At 36.9% G+C, this 12,347-nt stretch overlaps 1 protein-coding gene across 2 annotated transcripts in view; it reads right to left on the bottom strand.

Annotated features, from left to right (window-relative positions):
* Positions 1–12,347, bottom strand: part of Bms1 (BMS1 ribosome biogenesis factor) — a 51,637-nt gene that overhangs the window by 15,841 nt on the left and 23,449 nt on the right. The window lies entirely within an intron of this gene.

Genomic DNA, 12,347 nt, shown 5'->3' with positions numbered 1-12,347 from the left:
ATCCCTGAGTGACTGAGATGATTACTGGAGGATGGATATGTGGCTCAGCACATAGTGGTCCTGCTTTTTGCCCTCCTGCTCCTCATTTAACTGCCCTATAAGAGCCCTTTTGTGCCCCTGAGTTCCCTAAGACAGTCTTTGTTTGGGGGGATGATAGTTTTCCCTTCCAATTTCTCAGCGTTGGCCTTTAAATAAACCTGATTTCCCTCTTACTTCTCATCTCCCAAGTACTGCTTTTGAGTGGAAAGCAGATGGACCTACCCCTGGTAACGTAATTAGTTGAAAGTAAAAGGATAATGAAAGGATGGAAAAAGTAATGTAAACATTAATTAATTATATTCAATGTGATATTAATTTTTTTAAATAAATTACTTCTTAGTGGTACTGGGGATTGAACCCAGGGCACTCTACCACTGAGTTTCCTCCCCAACTGTTTTAGTCAGCTTTTTTGTTGCTATGACTGAAAGACTCGACCAGAACAACTGTAGAGGAGGAAAAGTTTATTTGGGGGCTCATGGTTTCAGAGGTCACAATCCATAGACAACAAGGAGCAGGTAGAAGGAGAGAGAGGGAGAGGGGAGAGAGAGAAACTCCATTCTCCAAATACAAAATATATACCCCACAGCCACATACCCAATGAACCACTTCCTCCAGCCATACCCCCTACCTGCCTCCAGTTCCCATTAATTAATCCCATCAGGTATTAATTAGCTGATCAGGTTAATGCCATAAGCCAATCATTTCTCCTCCAAACTTTGTACTGTTTCCACATCTAAACCATAACATCAACCCTTTTAATTTTTTATTTTGAAACAGGGCCTTGCTAAGTTGCTAAGGCTGGCCTCAAGCTTGTAATCCTTTTGCCTCAGCCTCCTAAGTAACTGGGATTATAGAAGTGTTCCACTGGTAAAACATTAATTTTGGCTCCATTAATATGTTCTGAAGAAGACTTCAGAGTAAATTATCAGAATAATTTTATCAGAGAAAAATTTTCAAAAAAAAATTATCAAAGCTATAGAGTCTTTACTGCTGCATTTTAAGACTTAAATTTTCATGTGTTGCCCTGGATGAGCTTTCCAGGATTCCAAAGATTTAGCCATGAAGGACCCTGGACCCAGTAGGAAAGGTTCTCCACATGACTTGTCCTTATGAGCCAGGCCAGCTATACTTCAGCCTATATTTCACATCACCTGACCACACATCCACAATTTTATTCAAACAAACCAATGACACTCTCCCAGAGGAACAATGGTCATCCTATACTTTTAATATTATAAAGTCTGCCCCCCTCAGTTGAGGTACCCATTCAGCTGGTCCTGAGCAAAACCCGTGTGGCCCTGCACAGTGTGCAATGTCATCCTCCTCTGAGCATTGAAGTATACATGACAAAAACCTGCTGTTCATATTATCTGAAAAATGCTGGGTGTTATATGTTTAGCGATCTTCTGCTACTTGAGGTGGGGATCCATCCTTCACCAACGGGTGGAATGAAAGTGACTATAAAAACTATGTAATGATAAAAGGATCAATTCACCAAGATATAACAAGTCTAAAGATTAGAAGAGCCAAATAACAGAACCTCAAATATATGAAGTAAAACTTCATAGAGCTGAAAGTAGATATAGATAAAATCCACAGTCATATTTGGTGACTTCAACATTAGTCTATGTCACTTGTTAAAACTAGGAAGAAAATCAGCAAGGATACAGACTATCTGAACAATACAGTCAACCAACAGAATTTAACTGATATCTATAGAACATCCACTAATAGTACAAATTTTTAAAGTACCAACAGAACATCTATGAAGTCAGAGTAAATTCTAACAGTAAAATATATTTCAACAAATTTAAAAGAACTAAAATCATAAAAATATATTACCATAATATAATGCAATCAAACTAGTGAAGTCCCAAAAGAAACACAAAAACACACAGCAAATGTAATAAAAATAGAACTATAAAACATTTAAATTTATGGGGTATAGTAAGTAGTGCTAAGGGGGAAATTCATAAGCACTGAATATTTACATTAGAAATGAGAAAAGGTGGTATGAGGGGAAATGGTGGTATAGAGGCACCCAGCAGCACTTCTATACTATTGCTCCACAGTACAGAAACAAAGCAACAGGTGTGTAACTGCTTGAGTTGAGTGGCTGTGGGTGACCACTGGAAATAGATAGCACAGAAAACAAAACTGGGTGAAATCCAGACACTATACCACAGCTCTAGCACTGGGCACCTCAGTCAGGAGAAGAAAACTCTCCCCTTCAAGGGAGTAAATGTCAAAGAGCCATAGCAAAGCGTGACAAAGAAGGCTGCATCCTACAGATAAACAGTGACCTGTAGTTGACTGGGCAGAGAACAACTACAGAAAACACTCTTGGCTTGGGGGAGTGTCTCTAACACAAACCCACAATAGTTTTATGTCACAGGGAACACAGGCTGTAACATAACAAGGAAGAAAGTGGAGGGCAATGCCCTCTGGAATTAGTTTCAGCCAACCTGTCCTCTGTAACTGGGAGCAACAGCAGCTACATGTAGTTTGATATTGGGGCCAGGTCGGAGGGTGCCAGGATTGAGGGTTGCAGATCACTTGGCTCCCACAACACCCCTCAAGCATGTAACTTGGTGGTTTAATTTCATTTTGTTGCATATGAATTTCCAGTTTTCCCAGCACCATTTGTTGAAGAGACTATCTTTTCTCCAATGTATACTTTTGGTGCCTTTGTCTAATATAAGATAACTGTAATCATGTGGGTTAGTCTCTGTGTTCTATATTCTATACCATTGGTCTTCCAGTCTATTTTGGTGCCAATACCATGCTGCTTTTGTTACTATTGCTCTGTAGTATAGTTTAAGGTCTGGTATAGTGATGTCACCTGCCTCACTCTTCTGGGTCTCTTATTTTTCCAGATGAATTTCTATTTCTATGAGGAATGCCACTGGGATTTTGATTTGAACTGTGTTAAATCTGTTCTACCTTTTATTAGTATTTTTGAAACATAATTTAATTGCGTTTTTTAAAAAAAGTTTTGATTTTCTTTTAAATTTCTATTTTAATCATTTCCCCCTCGATTCTTTCTCATCTATTTTATTTATCTATTTAGTTCTACTATTTTTGTTGTTCTCTCTCTCTCTCTCTTTTTTTTTTTTTCCTTTTAGTGCTACAGATTAAGCTCAGGGCCTTGAGCACATTGGACATCTAAACAACACTGCCACTTAGACCCAGTTCCACCTGAATTCTGGTGAACACTTCTACCTAAAGAGTAAATACACGCTCCCAGCTGTTGACCCCTTCCCAGGCATGCATAGCTGGAGGCTGAAGTACAGCTCCTAAGCAGATATCCCCACAGTAGCTGCAGAGAGAAAAAACACAAATACTGGCATCTATGAGGGTCCTATATATTCAATGCAGCTGTATCAGGTCAGATCACATAGAGCTGCTAAGACTGAAACTGCATCCCACAGAGGGTGAGCTGTGATTCCAGCCCTAGCCTCTCCCTATGATCAGAGGATAAGAGCTTTAGGCTCTTTAACATGACTACAGCAATCAGTGTCAGAATCACTTTTAAGTAACAGAGCTACTATCAAACGTATCTGTAGAAATACCCAACTCCTGACAAAAATACCACTCTGATTGTGGGACTAACCACAGAGGTAAAACATCACATATCTGTTGCCTATATCACATTTGCCTGAATCGTCAGGAGTTCCCTTACTCTTGCAACATCTACAGGGACACTGTGTTTCTCTGATTTTCAGCATGGTATGCTCTGTGTCCAAACACAAATCACAACCAAGAAAGTTAAAGGGAAATTACACTACAGGGTCCAACCGAAAATAAAGTCAAAATTACACAAAAAATTGATGCCCCAAGACACACCATCAGGAGAAAATTTCTTATCTAGGTCATTACCTTAAAGTAGAAAAGATATCTACTCCAATAGATTTATGAATCTCAACATAGAAACCCAAAAATATGAAAAAAAAAATCAAATCCTAAAGCTCCCAATTCCATAGATATCAAAGTAGATGAAATACTGGACAAAGAATTCAAAAGAATGATTTTTATTAAAGCTCAATGAAATCCAGGAAAATACAAATAAACAACAAAATGAATTGAGGAAGACAATGTAGAATATGAATGAGCAATTCAATGGAGAGATTTTTAAGAACCAAAAAGAAATCTTGGAAAGAAAAATCTCAATAAATCATATAAGAAAAAACTCAGTTGAAAGGTTCCATACCATATGAGATCAAGCAGAAGAAAGACTATCACAGCTTGAAGACAACTCTACCATAATATTATATTCAGGCAACAATTAAAAAAATGAATTAAGAGAACATATGAGATCTTTGGGAAATCACAAAAAGATCAAATATATACATAACTGACATGCTGAAGGCAGAAGAGCTACATGCTGAGTGCATATACCTATTCAGTAAAATAAAAGCAAAAAATTTACAAATCTTGGCAAAAACATGGATGTCCATCCAGTTGTTAAGAGGTAGTTAGAATCTTAAATTAAAATAAATGAACATGACCAGAAAAGAACTTTTCCATAACATATAATAAATTGCCAAAAGTACATACACAGCAAACAAAGAATACTGCAACCTGCAAGAGAGAAATGGCAAGTCACACTTAAATGAAAAACCATTAGACTAAGAGTAGACTTCTCAGGAGAAACTCTAAAAGCCAGGAGGGTACAGAACAAGATATTTCAAGCCCTAAAAGAAAATAATTATCAATCAAGATTACTATACCCAACAAAATTATCCTTCAGAATGGAAGAAGAAATAAAGATTTTCCAAGATAGGCATAAAGTAAAGAGAAATTTATAACCACTAGACCAGCATTACAGAAAATGCTTAAGAAAACCTCATACCCAGAAGAGGAAGAACAGAAACACAAATTAAGAAACAGGAAAGAACTGAGAATAAATCAATACAGTAACCAATAAACTTCAAAGATTAATAAAAGAAAAAGAAACATACACAAAAAATTCAAAAAAATCGAAAGAAAATCAACAAAATGATAGGAACAAGCACATGTTTTTCTTTTGATAATAATTCTGACTATAAATGATCTTAACTCTTTAAGATACAGCCTGGCGGAGGTTTTCAAGATGGCAGAATAGAGGAGGTCACGTTCCTGGCTATTCCATGGAGTAAAACCAAGAAAACCGACAGGCAGCTTCTCAGCAAGGTAGGTGAACAAAAAAAGTGGGGAGACTTTATTGGAATTTAAAACTGGACATTCAGAGCAGATCAGGCACTCAGAAGTTTGGATATAACAAAATAAGGAAGAAATCCCCAGCGGCACAGCTGCTACCACAGCCAAGCCAGAAGCTGTAGCCAGAGAGGTCCCGCTGTGAGTATAGTGGAGGGATAAGAGAATTAAAGGAACCCACATTTTGGGGAAGCCCAAGGCAAGTCTGAGCTTTTAGAAATCAAGGACATTGCCTGGCAAATCTGAAAGATGCGCTGTATAACATCCATGTGTGGGGAAAGAAGGTGCCATCTCTCTAGGTGGTGAGCAGAGGACAAAGGAAGAAACCATTTTGCAGTCGCTGCATTGGGGGCTGATTCCAGGCAAATCTGAGTTTGGCCCGAAATACAGGCCTAGTAAACACACACTGCATGACAAAGAGTATGTTTAAGTGACCAGAAGAAAATCAAAGGTGGAGAGAGGTTTACACAGGGCACAACTGGTCATGGAAACCTATCAAGTTCTACCCCTCAAATCAGACTGCTTGCAGGACCTGCTGGAAGAGATGCATCTGCCTGGGAACTTGGAAGGGTGGGGTGGGAGAAATTGTTTGGAGACTGAACCTGAAAATGTGGAGTCTATAGGTGACGTAGAGAACTAAGAATTGGGTCCTCTACACACGAGGAACCCAAGAGAGATCCCTGGGGTAAGGTCCTCCAGCATGGATCAACAAATGCTGGAGGTATGCTAATTTAAAGTCTCCAGATAGACTGGAGCCTAGAGCCCACTTACCCCCAAACCCTGACTCCAGGAATTCTACCTATGGGATTACCTCTTACTCCAGCAATCCAGAGGGTGGAACATCATGCTCCAGAAAACCTCACCTAAAACTGCTAAGAAGAGATGCTAAGAATATTCTGAACTTCAACAGAAAGAATTCTTTAACTTTTCATCAAGATTTTTTTTTCTTTTTAATTCTTTTTCACTATTTAATTGTGACCTTAATGGTATATGGACATTTATACAGTCTCTTTTTTCTTCTACTCATCTCTCGCATCTTTGAAGCCAGTCATTTTATTTTACATGGATTAGTTTTTTGTGAACTAGGATGTTTGATTAGTATATTTTAGTTTTGCTTCGTATTCTTTTATTTTTTATTTTTATTATTTTTTTAAATTTTGCTTTACATATATTTTTTCTCCTGTTTCCCTTGATTCTCTTTTCTTTTGCTCACAGCCAATCTCTAGTGTTCTTTCACTCTTCCTTTAATCTTTTTCTTCTGTTGTCTTTCCTCCTCCCTCATAATCATCACATCTTATATCAGTTCTGTTCTCTCCCTGCCCACCATTTGAAAATGTAAACCTTTTGCAAATTTGCTGCTTTTATTATAGGCAATAACTGATCATATAATTTCGGTTTATTGTGATAATTAACACTATGTCATAGTAGGAACTATTTAGTTTAATGCTGTAAATTGTTTGCATTGGTTGTTATAATTATTGTTTCTCCCTAGGCAGTGAGATACAGACACACAAACAACATAAAAAAGCAAGGGAGGGGGCTGGGGACGTGGCTCAAGCGGTAACACGCTCACCTGGCATGCGCGGGGCACTGGGTTCAATCCTCAGCACCACATAAAAAAAAGCAAGGGAACAAATTGCCCTAAGCAAACCAAGATACTCCAATAACAGAAACCATCGACAGCACAATGGAAGGACTTTAGAATGTACATAGTTAAACCGATCTGCAAAGTAAAGAATGATGTAAGAAAGCAAATATAGGTAGCAAAAGATCACTTCAAAACCAAACAGAAATCCTTGATATGAAGAAAACAATAAACCAAATTAAAAATTCAACAGAAAGCATCACTAACAGACTAGACCACTTGGAGACAGACCTTCAATCAATGAAGACAAAATACATAATCTTGAAAATAGAATGGACCATGGAGAGATGTTAAAAAACCATGAATAGAACTTCCAAGAATTATGGGATAACATGAAAAGCCCAAATTTAAGATTTATTGGGATAGATTAAGGCAAGGAGACACAAATCAAAGGAATGCACAATCTTTTCAATGAAATAATATCAGAAAATTGTTCAAATCTAAAATATAAAATGGAAAAATCAAATACAAGAGGCTTACAGGACCCTAAATGTGCAAAATTACAACAGATTCACATCAAGGCACATTATTATGAAGATGCCTAACATACAGAATAAGGATAGAATTCTAAAAGCTGCCAGAGAGTAAAACTCAGGTAACACTTAGAGGGAAATCAATTTGGATCTCAGCTGATTTCTCAACCCAGACCCTTAAAAATAGGAGAGCTTAGAACAACCTCTGAAAGAAAATGTCAGCCAAGAATACTATACCTGCAAAACTAAGCTTCAGATTTGACAATGATATAAAAACCTTCCATGATAAAAGGACCTCATAACAAAAAAGCCGGCACTACAAAATATTCCCAACAAAATATTTCATGAAGAAATCAAAAACAAAAATGAAATCCAGAAAAGGGAAGAACTACATTGTTAGCCTGTTAATATAACTATGGGCTGATTTCGAAGTCAAGCTGACTTCATTCTGCTCAGACATCTCACCCTATACTCCCTGCCCCCCACCCCCCCACCGGCCTTCCCGCAAGAATCCATTCACACAGAATCTGACATCCACACCCACCTGCACCCTGACCAAAATGATTCCAGATTCTAGTCTACTTCCTGAGTAGATACAGAGGCTGCTAGTTTTAAGAACTTAATGACTGTGTGCTTGCCCCGCTTGACCCCCACTTTTCCTTTGTGGTTTTGGGGGTCTTAAAGTTTGCTCTCCACTTACATTAACAAGGGCTAAACCTGCCCCTAATGCACAGTCTAGGTTCTGACTTATGAAAAGTAATGCTCAAGGAAGTGTTGCTGTTTTCACTGTGCAGAGATAGCCTGTGTCAGGTTCCTGACAATAAGTCTGCTTTTTGCCTCTGTCCTTGGTGTGTATGAGTGGTCAGTCCTGTGTCCAAAACAAAACAAAACAAAATGTACCATTAGCATGGATCTCAAAACAAGCAGGGGTTTCTGTCCTCATATTAGATGAAGTGAACTTCAAGCTGATGTTAATTAGAAGGGAGAAGGCCATTGTATACTACTTAAGGGAACACTATATATCAACAAGACATAACAATCTTAAACATTTATGCACCAAACAATGGAGCATCTACATACATAAAACAAATCCTTCATAATCTCAAGAATCGAATAGATCATAACACAATACTGGGTGACTTCAACAAACCTCTCTCACCAATCAACAGATCTTCTAAACAAAAACTAAATAAAGAAGCTAAAGAACTAAAAAATACAATTAATAACTTAGACTTAAAAGACATATAGAGACTATGTCATCCATCAACAAATGAATATACTTTCTTTTCAACAGCACATGGAACACTCTCTAAAATAAACCATATCTTAGTTCACAAAGCAACGCTTAGCAAATGCAAAAAAATCAGAGGTAATACCTTGCATTCTATCCAATAATGGAATGAAATTAAAAATTAAAAATTAAATAAAAAATAGAAGGTACTTCAACACCTGGAGACTAAATAACACACTACAGAATGACCAAAGGATTGTTGAAGAAATCAGTGATGAAATAAGAAAATAGCTTAAATGTCAATGAGAATAGCAAAAGAACATATCAAAATCTCTGGGATACTATGAAGGAAGTTCTAAGGTGAAAGTGAACTGCATTGAGCTCATTCATTACAAGAAGAGAAAAATAACGAAATAACCTAATTTTACATCTTAAAGCCCTAGAAAAAGAACAAACCAGCACCAAAACCAGTAGAAAACAAGAAATAATAAAAATAAGAGCTAAAATTAATGAAATTGAAACAAACAAACAAAAATTGATTAACAAAAAGTTGGTTCTTTAAGAAAAGGAAAAAAATTGATAAATCCTTAGCCAAACTAACAAAGAAAGAGAAAACCCAAATTACTAAAATTCATGATGAAAAAGGAAATCACTATGGACACAACTGAAATAAATACAGACAATAATGAGAAATTACTTTGAAAATCTATACTCCAATAAAACAGAAAATCTTGAAGACACTGACAAATTTCTAGAGACATATAACTACCCAAATTGAATCAAGGAGACATAGAAATTTAAACAGATCAATTTTAAGTAATAAAATTGAAGATGCCATCAGAAGGGGATGGATTGTGGCTCAGTGGCAGAGCACTTGCCTAGCATGTATGAGGCACTGGGTTCAATTCTCAGCACCACATATAAATAAAACAAAGGCTTGTTGACAACTAAAAAAAGATGCCATCAGAAGCTTACAAAAAAGAAAAGCCCAGGACCAGATGGATTCTCAGCTGAGTTCTACAAGACCTTCAAAGAAGAACTTACTTCCTCCAATTATTCCATGAAATAGAAAAGGAAGGAACCCTTCCAAACTCATTTGATGAAGCTAGTATCACCCTGATACCAAAACCAGGCAAAGAATCATCCAGGAAAGAAAACCTCAAAACAATACCCCTGATGAACACTCATGCCAAAAATTTTCAATAAAATACTGGCAAAAGACACACAAAAACATATTAAAAAAAACCATGCACCATGATCAAGTGGGGTTTATCCCAGGGATGCAAGGTTAGGTCAACATATGGAAATCAATAAACGTAATTCACCAAATCATTAGACTTTTAAGACAAGAATCACATGTATCTCAACAGACACAGAAAAAGCATTTGACAAAATTCAGCATCCATTCATACTCAAAACACTAAAAAACTGTAGATAGTAGGAACATATACTGTAAAAGCTATCTATGCTAATCCAAGGTGAACATCATTCTAAATGGAGAAAAACTGAAAGCATTCCTTCTAAAAATTGGAACAAGACAGGGATGCCCTCTTTCAATATTCCTATTAAACACAGTTGTGGAACCCTAACCAGAACAATCAGACAAAAGAAAGAAATTAAAGGGATATGAATGGGAAAAGAAGAGCTTAAACTATCTCTATTTGCCCATGATGATTCTATATTTAGAAGACCAAAAAAACTCTACTAAAAAGCTCCTAGGACTCATAAATGAATTCATCAAAGTAGCAGAGTTTAAAATCAATACCAATAAATTAACTGCATTTTGATATCAGCATACTACTGTGATGTAGCCACATCCATGTTTATAGCAGTTCAACTCACGATAGCCAAGATACGGAAACAACCTAGGTATCCTCCAATGAATGTATGGATAAAGAAAATGATATATATATACAATGAAATACCACTTGACCCTAACTAAGAATGAAATTATGGCCTTTGCCAATAAATGGATAGAGCTGGAGAATATCATGCTAAGTGAAATAAGCCAATCCCAAAAAACCAAAGGCCAAATGTTCTGATTTGTGGATGCTAACCTATAGCAAGAAAAGGGTGTGGAAGGGAAGAATAGAGGTCTATTAGATTAGACAAAGGGAAACCAAGGAAAGACAATAGAATTAATTGGTCATAACTTTCCTAGCCTTGTATTTGTATACACGATGTGGATGACTCCACATCATGTACAACCACAAGACTGGGAATCTAAATAGAATAAGTTACACTCAATGTATGTATATTCTATCAAAATACATTCTACTGTCATGTATAAATAAAAATAAAAATTAAAAAAGATGGCATAAAAATATAAAAAAAGAACTCAAAACACTCACCAGCAACAACAAAAAACAATCCAATTAACTTATGATCCAAATAGACACTTTATAAAAGAGAAAGTACATAATGGCCAATGTAGTAAAAACAACCAATAACAAAAAACCCCAAAAGCCAAAAGCCCAACAGGGAAATGCAAATCAAAACTATACTGAGCCAGGCACTGTGGTAAATGCCTGTAATCCCAGTGGCTCTGGAGGTTGAGGGAGGAAGATCACAAGTTTGAAGTCAGCCTCAGCAGTGAGGAACATATAAATAAAACAAAGGCTTGTTGACAACTAAAAAAAGATGCCATCAGAAGCTTACAAAAAAGAAAAGCCCAGGACCAGATGGATTCTCAGCTGAGTTCTACAAGACCTTCAAAGAAGAACTTACACGAATATTCCTCCAATTATTCCATGAAATAGAAAAGGAAGGAACCCTTCCAAACTCATTCGATGAGTTTTTTGCAACTTAGCAAGACTCTGTCTCATATAAAAAAATAAAGAGAGTTGGGGATATGGTTCAGTGATAAAGTGCCCTTGGGTTAAGTCCCTGGTACCAAAACTAACAAAAACTACATGCAATTCCATCTAGTGTAGATTCACTCCAGTTAGAATGATATTAAGCAGGGTGCAGTGGTGCATGCCTGTAATCCCAGTGGCTTGGGAGACTGAGGCAGAAGGATCACGAGTTCAAAGCCAAACTCAGCAATTTAGCAAGGCACAATCAACTTAGTGAGGCTCCGTCTCAAAATAAAAAATAAAATGGGCTGGGAAATGAATCAGTGGTTAAGTGCCCTGGGTTCAATCTCTGGTACAAAAAAAAAAAAAAAAAAAAAAAAAAAGCCAAGCAAAAGACAAATGCTGGCAAGGATGTGGAGAAAACGGAAAACAGAGCCTTTATACTGTTAGTGGGAATTTAAATTAGTACAGCTACTATGGAAAACAGTATAGTTTCCTCAAAAACTAAAAAGAGAACTACCCTATGATCATGCTATATCAACCCTACATATGTATCTGAAGAAAATGATGTCAGCATACAAGAGATACCTACATACCTATGTTTACTGCAGCACAATTCACAATAGCCTACGCATGGAATCAGTCTAGATGCCTGTCGGAAGACAAATGCATAAAGAAAAATATGGTGTGTATATGTGGACATATATATACACATACACACAAAACACATACACAATAGAGTATTATTCAGCTACAAAGAATAAAATCCTGTCATTTGCAGGAAAAAAGAGTGAAACTATAAGACACCGCATTAAGCAAAATAAGCCTGACATAGAGAAGTATTGCATAATTTTGTCAGAGGTGGAAGCTAAAAAAAGTAAAAACAAAGAAAAGGTCCTGTTAGGCATTGGGAGGGAGATCAAAGGGAAGGCAGGGGGGAGGCGGAGAAGGGAGGGTAGACATATCAA

Source organism: Callospermophilus lateralis, chromosome 15, assembly GCF_048772815.1.
Source record: "Callospermophilus lateralis isolate mCalLat2 chromosome 15, mCalLat2.hap1, whole genome shotgun sequence".
Lineage (NCBI taxonomy): Eukaryota > Metazoa > Chordata > Mammalia > Rodentia > Sciuridae > Callospermophilus > Callospermophilus lateralis.
The sequence above is the reverse complement of the archived record's forward strand: the minus strand, read 5'-3'. Positions and strand labels throughout refer to the sequence as shown.